Here is an 11,861-nt window from a genome sequence, read left to right on the forward strand (position 1 = left end):
CTCAGTGTTTTGCTCGTATCCCCTGACTAAGAACCGAAGTAAGAGGTTGGTTAGGAATATTTCCCCTTGAAAGTAATCACCTAATTTTGTTTTCAGAGTAAAGTAAAGAGACATTTTAGATATTTAGTATTCACGTTTATTATTGTCTGGGAGTGGCGTTATGCTCCTAGAGCTCGAAGGTATTTTTCTATTGTGTAGTAAATTATGTAAAATAAAGCAGGTGAATTTTGGAGCTCAGAAATTTAAGTAATTTGCTAGTCGTAATATATATTGTTTGGTGCCCTCACCCCAGAATCGAGCGAGTCGGTTTTAGATATTGGTGATAACAGGGCCATGTTTTGATTAAAGGTTTGATCAGGTAAGTGTTGATAGGATTCTTCATATTGATGAGATATATTTTTCGGAGAGGTATAATTTTTTGTAAAGTACAAAAAGGTTCAATTAAATGTACAAGTGTTTTTGGAAAACCCAATTCTTCAGGAATGAATTTTTGTAAGCTAACATAACTAAAGCTCAATGGCTAGCCTTAGACGCATGGATAAACTAAGGAAAGTTGCCAAAAGAAGATATTGCAGCAGCTCACAACATTTTGGAGAAGGCTGAAACAGAATTCGCAAAGAAACAAGTATCAGATGACCCACAAACTGAAGGAACAAAAGCAGAAATGGATGTAGAGGATGATATTAGACGAATTACAGGTGAAGATAATTTGATTAAGTTGATGATACTGGCAGAACGGGAAGAAAGACACGAGGAAAGAGGTGAGAAATATTGCAAGACAAGAAAGAAATGAACAAAAGAGATTGCAAGACATGCAAAAGAAATGGAAGCAAAGGAAATTGCAAGATGGAAAGAAAGAGAGAGAGAGAGAAGAGGCAAGACAGGAAGCAAGGGAGAGAGAAGAAACACGAGAAATGGCAAGCCGGGAAGAAGCAAGATAAATTGCAAGATATGCCACAGAATTTAAATTTTGGAATTCTTGTGCAAGGTCATCAATTCAGACAGCTATGGCCCTTGCTATGCACGATCCAGTGTTTAATGTGGAGAATGCACAGAAATTTATCCCGAAATTCACAGAAGCTCCCGGCTACTTCTTTCATCATTTTCAGACAGTCGCGTCAATGATGGAATAGCCAGAAGATAAATGGCTTGTTTTATTGCAGAGTGCCCTTGCTGGGAAAAGACGGAGTCCGTATCTTTCCTTGTCTCAAGGCCTGAGAAAGGAAATTTTCTGAAATTTGCGGAGGGACAAGAAAATGACTCTCCAGGGTTACGCTTAAAAGGTACGACGAAGTTTTAAGAGATGGATAGAAGCTGCTAAAGTAAGAGAGATGAATGATTTATAAGAATCGATAGTGCTGGAACAATATTTACGGGGAATTCCTGACCATATATGAACATACTTGAGAGAGAAAAGGGTGAAAAAACTTAATAGAGCTGCTTCGCTGAGTGAAGATTATAATATTATCATCCGTAAACCCTTCTCGGGGACGAAGTCTCAACCGTTGTTCCGACCAAGTGTCAAGTTTTTCACCGAACCGTGGAAACCAGTTCAATAATAACTATGGGAATAAGTTCAATAGTTACAGCAGTAGTACCACTGGTATCATGTCAAAGCAGAATGTGCAGAATGCAACAGGACCACAACAACAATCCTCGTATCGTCCTGCTTCAGGTGTTGTGAAAGATATGCAGAAGATTAATATTCTTTGTTCTAAGTGTGGCAAAAGGTGCCATATCAGTAATGAATGTTGGTCGAACCAACCGAAAGCAGTCGCCCAAGTGGTTAAGGATAATTCAACTCCACAGAATACGTTGATGAAGAATCAAATGGAAAAGGTCGACAAGGAAAATAAACCAGCTAATATTTACATGATGAACAGGACCACCCCAAACAGCGTGAATGCCTTTAAAACCATATTTTTATGAAAGTATGCAAGCCGCTGTAGACAGACACAAGCAGATCCCAGTTAGAATATTGCGCGACAGAGGATCTAACCATAGCATGGTGACAATCTAACCATAGCATGGTGAAACGAGATGCTCACCCATTGGTGGAGCAGTCTTTCAAAGGAGATTCGGTCATTTTGAAGGGAATAGGAGGTGAGGAGGTTACTCCTATTTGCCCTTTGAAACCGTCATGCGAGTTGGTGACAGGTCATTTAGATTTTGCAGTAAAGGATTCATTGGCTGTCAAAGGAATGGAAGTTCTACTCGGAAAAGAGCTTAGTGGAGCGCCGTTTGTGCATTGTCCCATTGTGACGGAGAAACCACCATGGTATAGTCTTAACACTGAACTCGTGAAGTACTACCTGTATATGTTTCCTAGTTGTGTGATGATTAGCAATAAGACGAACAAAATGGATGCAGAAGACAGAAAAACCGAAGGAACGATGAACTCAGAAGATTCTTTTTCAGAAGAAGGGGTTTCTCATGATAGTATGCAAGAGGATAGATCACGAGAGAGCCGGGGAGAGGATGAATGACAGACGAATGAACAGGAAGATAAGGAAGAATTGGACTTACAAGAAATAGAAAACTCAGCGTTAGAAGTAGGACAAGTGAGTCGTAGAAGGCTGATAAGATTGCAAGGGAAGGATGCGTCGCTAACAGAATTAATGTACCGTGTGGTGGATGAGATGGAAGTGCAGCAGTCTTCCACCTGTTATCACCCCCAGGACAGATTGCTTATGAGGAAGCATAGACACTCCGTTCCTCCTGGGAATGGCGAATGGGACATATACCGCCATATATTAATTCCCGCACCACTGAGAAGACAGGTGATCGCCGTAGCGCATGAGACAGGACACATGGGAATAAGAAAGACTACGGAGTAGATTATGGAACACTTTCTAACCTGGCCTGCATAAGGATGTGAGCCATTTCTGCTGTGCAAGCAATGTTTGTCAAATGGCTGGAAAGCCTAACAAATACATCAAGAAGGTTCCCTTACACCCGATTGAAGTACGAAGAGAATCCTTCAGCAAGGTAATGATCAACATTGTGGGACCGTTACCAAGAACTAAGAAAGGTCATGAGTATATGTTAACTTTAATGTGTCCAGTGACAAGATACCCAAAAGCCACACCCATCAGGAACATCAGTGCCTTAATAATTGCCGAGAATTTACTACACTTTTTTACCAAGTTTGGTATTCTGGAAATCGTTCAATGTGACCGAGGAACAAATTTCACGACAAAATTGTTTCAGGATGTGATGAGACTGTTGAATGTGAAACAACAACTATCTACTGCTTATCACCCGGAGACCCAAGGTACATCAGAGGGATTTCATCAAACCCTAAGGAGTATGTTAACCAAATACTGCAACAAAACAGGAAATGAATGGGACATTGGAGTAACGTTAATGTTATTTAAGCCACGCATTGTTTATCAAGAAAGCAGTTATTATTATTATTATTATTATTATTATTATTATTATTATTATTATTACCTGCTAAGCTAGAACACTAGATGGAAAAGCAGGATGCTATAAGCCCAGTGGCTCCAACAGGGAAAATAGCCTAATGAGGAAAGGAAAAAGTGAAAAAAGAAGAGTAACATCATTAAAATAAATATCTCCTATATAAACTATATAAACTTTAACAAAAGAAGAGGAAGATGAATTAGTTACATATAGTATGGCCAAGTGTACCCTCAAGCAAGAGAACTCTGACCCAAGACAGTGGAAGACCATGGTAAAGAGGCTATGGCACTATCCAAGACTAGAGAACAATGGTTTGATTTTGGAGTGTCCCTCTCCCAGAAGAGCTGCTTACCATAGCTGAAGAGTCTCTTCTACCATTAGCAAGAGCAATGTGGCCACTGAACAATTACCATACAGAAACCCCTTGGGTGAAGAAGAATTGTTTGGTAATCTCAGTGTTGTCAGGTGTATGAGAACAGAGGAGAATATTTAAAGAATAAGCCAGAATATTCGGTGTATGTGTAAGCAAAGGGAAAATAAACCGTAAACAGGGAGAAGGATCTAATGTAGCACTGTCTGGCCAGTCAAAAGATGCCATAACTCTCTAGTGGTAGTATCTCAACGGGTGGCTGGTGCCCTGGCCAACCTAATAGCCTAATAAAATGTTGTTCGGACAGGAAGTAAGAGGGCCGATTAAAATGTTGGCAGAAAAATGGAAAGATCGAGAGGAAAAGGATGGAAAATATGTCAAGAATTCGTGGAAAAGGATCGGCAAGATAAGGAAATTTTCCTTCTAAAACCTGAAAACGAGCCAAGAAAAATGAATATGAAATGAGAAGTAACAATAGACCGTTGGCAGTAGGACAACAGGTGTCGGTTTTCTTGTCGATAAGAAGATTCCCTCCCACCAACAAGTTCCAAAGACCATTCCTGATTTTGGAGAAGATCAGTGACCGTAACTACGTTATCACAACCCTAGGAAATAGGAAAAGCCAAAGGAAGGTCCACGGTAGTTTATTGAAATTATACTTAAACCAAAACTGGACCGAATCTTCACAGGTGTGTATAACAGTAGGACAAGATGACGACGGATATGAGGTAGAGGTTGTAAGCAAGGTGAATAATTCGTCCATAATTAAGAACTAGGAAGAGAAATTAACTTATTTGAACAAGGAGCAGCAAGAGGAATTAAGCCGGTTGATTAAAGATTTCGCTGAAGTTGTCACAGACGTCCCGACACAAACCAACTTGACATAAGCAGGAAATACACCTCAAGACCATGGAAAGACCAATCAAACAACAGGCTTATTGACTGTCTGCATATCACCTAAAAGTCATAAGAAAAGAAGTGGACTATTTGTTACAAAACAGATTAGCCTAACTAAGCTATAGCCATTGCCACACTTAGGACAACTACTCGACAACATTGGACAAGCGAGGTTCGTCTCTAAGGTCAATTTGTTGAAAGGCTATTATCAAATTCCTTCTGACGAGAGAACAGCATTTTTATCAACTTTTATAAACCCGTTTGGGTTATATCGATACACAGTCATGCAATTTGTTCTTACGAAGGCACCTGCTACTTTTCCATGCGTGATGGATAACCTTCTAGGATCAATTGAAGGCGTAGGCGTATATCTCGACGATATTGTAATATATTCATCGACCTAGGAAGAACATCTTCGAATCCTGGAGAAGGTGTTTCAAAAGCTGCGTGGAGCACATCTGACGAATAATCTGGAGAAGAGTGACTTTGCAAAGGAAACAGTTCGGTATTTGGATTTTAATTTGGAAGATGGCAAATCACCGCAGCAGCTGCTAACATCGAAGGAATAAGGAAAACATCACCCAACACAACGAGGAAGCAATTTTCATGGATGGCAGGATTCTACAGATGGTTTGGCCCATTTTTTTTTAGCTGTAGTCGCTCCTTTAACCAATTTGACTAGCCCCAAGGAAAAGTTTGTATGAAAGAGCAAGTGCCCGGAATCCTTTGACAGGATAAAGGCCAAATTAACTTCGAAACTGATACTGTAAGCACCCGATTTCAACAACAAGAAAGTCATTATCCAATTGGATGCATTGGGTAATGGGAATTGGAGCTGTCCTATCACAAGAAGGAAAGGAAGGAATTCTTCACCCGTTCTGTTTATTTTCGTCGATGCTGAAAAAACATCAACAAGCCTACTTGACAGTTGAAAAAGAACTACTAACGCTAATAATAGTAATAAGGAAGATTGAAGTTCATGTGAATAGACCACAGAATGAAGAAATTACAGTTTATTCCGATCCCAATCTTTTAACTTTCGTTAATAAAAGGAAGAATAATAATTAAATATTAACTAGATGGTCATTGTGTTTGCAGCCATATTATATTAATACAAATCATATATCAGGTAAAAATTATGCGTTCATTAACTACCTAACTCTGGCTGAATTGGTGGATTCGGGTCCGGAATAGATAATCTTTTTGGGGGCAGCTATCTTACAAAGCTGGTCTTCATGAAAGTAGAATAATTTATTCACGCATTTAAAAATGTGTTTAAGAGATGTATTGCCAGCTCGTAAGGTAAGCTCAATTAATGTAGGACTATGGAATATATGTAAATTACATAGGACTTTCGTCATTCCTTTAGTTGTATTTTCATTCAGTTACGTATATGTAAATATACATTATTTTAAAGATTCAAATTTTCCTTTCACAGAGTTTTGTTACGAAGTCTTATGTAATTATGTTAAAAAGTATGCTGTATGACACACAAGCTAGGGATTGCATCATATTCCGACAGGGTTGGAAGGTTCAAGGAGATTCTAGGCTAAAAATTATTATTTTTTTTATTTTTTTAATGTTACGAAATAAGGTGAGCAGTGTGGCCTAACAAGCAATGTTAGTACCCTTCTTCTTTAAAGAGCTATGCCCCAACGAAACAAGAAAGATTTACAAGAAATTTCTAAAGTGAATTCAATCAATATATAATGACCTAGCAATGCAAAGGAGATAAAGATATCCAGACTATCCCTTTGAAAGAGCCAACGTCGGCCAACCCTCTCTCCAGGTACTACAAAACTCCTCTCAACCGTGAATAGTGATTTCTCTCCAACATATACTGTGTATAGTGTTGTTCAAACAATAGTGATATTTTTTTGTGTCTAAGTTAAAAGTATAGTGTATTAATTTCAGTACTTTTTATAGTATAAATTTTTGTAACTGGTCCTGTGAGGTTAGGTTAAACCATGAAGTGTTTTTATTTGGCTTAACCATTCGATAACCTTTTGTGAGCCAAAGGACATAGGAGTAACAGTTAAGTATGTGTAATTGTAATTTGGTTTATTTTCTGTAGTATAAAAGTGTAAACTTTTCTCATTAATTGTCCATATTAGATATTTTCATAAATCATTTTTCAAGTGAAACAAGGGATTGCATTATCTTTTTGAAGTGTCTTTCTTTTTTACTTGGTCTACTATAAGGACTAGTTCAGATTTAATCTTTCGATTGATTAATTTTGGTGTCAGTTTTGTAGGAAGTTTATATTTTTTTTCATAGCATATATTTATTTTTGTGAAGTGTGTATTATTTCGATCACCAATACTTTTCTCAGTGCTTAGTTCATATCCCCTGACTAAGAACCGACGTAAGAGGTTGATTTAAGAATATTTCCCGTTAAAAGTAAAGTAGTCACCACTTTTTGTTTTGAGTGTATATAAAAGAGACCTTTTAGATATTCTGTGTTCATATATATTATCGTCTGTGAGTTACGTTTTATTCTTAAAGGTCAGGGGTATTATTATATTGTGTAATAAATTATGTAATATAAAACAGGTGAGTTTTGGAGTTTTGGGTATATATATATATATATATATATATATATATATATATATATATATATATATATATATATATATATATATATATATGTATGTATATTAATATATATATATATATATATATATATATATATATATATATATATATATATATATATATATATATATATGTATATATATATATATATATATATATATATATATATATATATATATATATATATATATATATATATATATATATGTATACAAACACACACACATATATATATATATATATATATATATATATATATATATATATATATATATATATATATACATATATATATATATATATATATATATATATATATATATATATATATATATATATAATTATATATATATATATATATATATATATATATATATATATATATATATATATATATATATATATATATATATATATACATGATTGTTCATTACCAAAAAATATAAAATATCAATTATTACCCTATTCCTTCCTGCAATCAAAGTGAATAAATAAAATGCTAATCCAAAAAAATGCTGAACTGAAATATTATTCACACGATCTAACATAAAAACTCATGAATTCTTATATGCCTAGTAAATATTGAACTGAAATATCAAAAGTTCTTTTAAATATTAGTAAGATATCTTAAATATTGAACAATTAATTTTATCCGTAACCTGCCCTACCATCTGATTTTCGGTGCGTGCGCTCTCTCTCTCTCTCTCTCTCTCTCTCTCTCTCTCTCTCTCTCTCTCTCTCTCTCTCTCTCTTAGAGCAAACATCACATAAAGTTTATTACCTGAGTGAAGAGGCCTTATATTTGTGTGAGATTTAGAGGCAAGAAGCAAATGGCCTCGAACCCGGAGCCAAAGGGACTTTAGCGATGACGAAGAACAATTCCCAAAGAACCGAATTACTTGCATCCGATGATACATCACGAAGTTGGATTCATACTTCGGCTACTTCCTTTTGTATGGGCTGGTTCAGAGGCCACTTGGCTTTTATGACGGGGTCTTGAGTGTCAGCAGGGCTCGATCTGTCTTACTTTAGGAGTCTTCAGCATTTAATATATTTTACCTTTCTCTCTCTCTCTCTCTCTCTCTCTCTCTCTCTCTCTCTCTCTCTCTCTCTCTCTCTGTTTGAATAAGAAATTTGGATTGTTGAATTTGTATTTGGCATTTTGGAATCCTAACCTTGGTAGTTAAGAAACCCAAAATTGATAATTTCAGAATCTTATCCTTGTTTTTTTTCGAATCCTAACTTTATGATTGAAAATAAAGATAAAATATGAAATTATTCACTACTTTAATCTTAATTTTCTCATACATAAAAATATTTTCCTTATTCAATTTTCAATTTAATTCATTTTTTCACACGTGGCTTCAAATGTTTAAAGGTCGTTCATGAATGGTAGAATCAAGACAGAGTGACAATGACCTAGAGACTGACCATATATACATATCAACAGCGTCTAAGCCCCTCTCCATCAAGTTAGGACTAGGAAGGGCCAGGTAATGGCTGTTAATGACTCAGCAGGTAGACCCTTGTGCTCCCCAACACACACACCCTCCTTAACTCACAATGCGGGTGAGGTTGCAGAGATTACAAGAAACTATCGAGCTTGAGCGAGACTCGAACCAAAGTCCAGCAGATTGTTAGGCATGGACGTTTACAATAAGCTACCACAATTTCTCAGCATATACCTTTTTTTTTTGTAGTAGTAGAGTAGTAGTAGTAGCATTAAGACAACCATTAAGAGATGTATTCGTAAATCTTTAGACACTCAATTAACCGTCTTCTCTCTGAAAGCTTTCGGAATGTTTTTTGCAAGTACAAAGTATTTCCATTTTTCTCTATAATCCCTTAATGAAACTGGCGTAATGGGTTATGAAAATCCAGCCTCGTGAAGTTTGAGTGATACCCTGTTATCTAAGATTTGATTTGCATTCCTTTGAAGAACACTAAATTTGAATCTCAAAAATAGTAAAGAGAGGTGTGTAGGATGTAAAACTATAGTTTGCAGTGGGGAAGGTTTTTCAAATGGTTCTCTGTTTTTGTCGCAAAAATGCCATCCGGGATTATATCAAATTAGAAGATAACTTTCCAATGATAAGTCTATTAACCCCAAATTGAAGTTTGCTGCCATTCAAAGCCACCTAATTAGAAACACTATACGTGTTTAAATCACCCAAACAAGGACCAAGGCCAATGGCTGCTGATGATTCAGTAAGTCCACCTATACACCGGGATAAAACCCAAATACTATTTTATAAGGAGTGAAAGGCTCTGTATAGCTTCTATACTATGGTCTTTTACTGTCTTGAATTAGATCTCGCTTGCTGAGGGTAAACCCAGGTACACAATTCTGTATAATAATAATAATAATAATAATAATAATAATAATAATAATAATAATAATAATAATAATAATAATGATAATAATAATAATAATAATAATAATAATAATAATAATAATAATAATAATAATAATAATAATATCGGATTTTGATTGGTAATGATATCTATCACTACGTGAGCATGACTTGAAATATCGAACTTTGAAATGCAAGTTGGGGACATTTTCAAAAGGTTCTTAACAAATGCTCAATTATGAACTCCTTGTCACGCCAGCTGTTCAAGAGCAAAAACGTCTTATATTCATTTTCTACGAAAATATTTTTTTTTCTTCTCCATTCTCAATACTGATGCACAGAATTAACTATGGTATTAGATTGTCCAGAGGAGCGTTTAGAACTTCGCCTATTACAAGTTTCCTTGTTAGTGCTGAAGAATTACCTCTAGATCTTTACCGAAAGTCATCTATTGTTCGGTATTGGTTTAGGTTGCAAAGACTCCCTAACTCTTTAGCCTTTCAGACTGCAAGACTTGTAAGACACACATCACACTTTGAGCAGCACCCGAAATCTCCTCAACCTTATGGCTTTCGGGTGAAACAATTATTAAACAGTCTGAATATAATTAGAAGTAAGGTGCATCCATTTAAGGTATCTTCAACACCTCCATGCAAATTACCAGGGGTATCTTTTTGTAAATATTTTATTGGAGTTAAGAAGAATCTGAGTGACTTAGAGTCCAGGTCTCTTTTTATGGAACATTTTGCAGAACATGGGGGATCGACTTTTATATATACTGATGGCTCCAAATCTGATGCTGGCGTTGGATTAGGAGTACATAGTAATGATTTTAATTGTAGAGGTGTACTTCCTCTAACAATCGCTTAAAGTTTTGTTTTAATGTATCTATTGGTATAGGAGTTACTAACCCCGCCGCCGATAATATCACCTACTCCCTCCACCCGACAATCACTATAAAGTAAGTGACAGGGCTGTGGGCATGCCTAAAATAGGTATGAACACGAAAATTGACCGAAACAAAGCCTATATATATATATATATATATATATATATATATATATATATATATATATATATATATATATTTTATAAATATATATATATATATATATATATATATATATATATATATACATATATATAAATATATATATATATATATATATATATATATATATATATATATATATATATATATATATATATACATATATGTATATATATATATATATATATATATATATATATATATATATATATATAAACAATGTATATCTATACATATATACATATATATATATATATATATATATATATATATATATATATATATATATATATATATATATATATGTATATATATATATATGAATAATTTCATCTAAAGATTCACTAGATGCCTGTGTTTGAAAATAGAATTCCATTGAAGTGTCACAACAATTCCAGCTACGTTCTTTTCTTATACTTAACTTTTCAAGTGTCTTTTCCTTCTGCGGCCGACTCTTTTTCCTAAACAGTTTATAAATCTCTATGTATTTATTTAGAATAGTTCACTTTTTTTTCTCTCTCTCTCTCTCTCTCTCTCTCTCTCTCTCTCTCTCTCTCTCTCTCTCTCTCTTATTGATCTTACAATATATTACTGTCTCAAACAAATTGAGAGACTATATGAAATGCCAAGATTTTTTAGAACGAATCTCACCCAACCCATAGCCCAGTCAACCCATAGTTCAGTCAACTCATAGCCAACCCATAGCCCAGTCAACCCATAGCCCAGTCAACCCATAGTTCAGTCAACTCATAGCCAACCCATAGCCCAGTCAACCCATAGCCCAGTCAACCCATTGACCAGTCATCTCATTGCCCAGTGAACGCATAGCCAACCCATAGCCCAGTCATTATTATTATCGCCAAGAGGAAAGTGATCAGAGGGCTTTGGATCAGCTTATATTCTTGGCTGTGAGGTCAATAACTTCTATACCAATAAATATATTGAAATTAAATTTTAAAGAATTATCTATATCTATCTATCTATCTATCTATCTATCTATCTATATATATAAATATATATATATATATATATATATATATATATATATGTATATATATATATATATATATATATATATATATATATATATATATATATATATATATATATATATAAGCTTAGTTTCTGCTAATTTTCATATTAATATCTCTTTAGTTATGCCTTATAG

This window comes from Palaemon carinicauda, chromosome 29 (genome assembly GCF_036898095.1).
Source record: "Palaemon carinicauda isolate YSFRI2023 chromosome 29, ASM3689809v2, whole genome shotgun sequence".
In the NCBI taxonomy this organism is placed as follows: domain Eukaryota; kingdom Metazoa; phylum Arthropoda; class Malacostraca; order Decapoda; family Palaemonidae; genus Palaemon; species Palaemon carinicauda.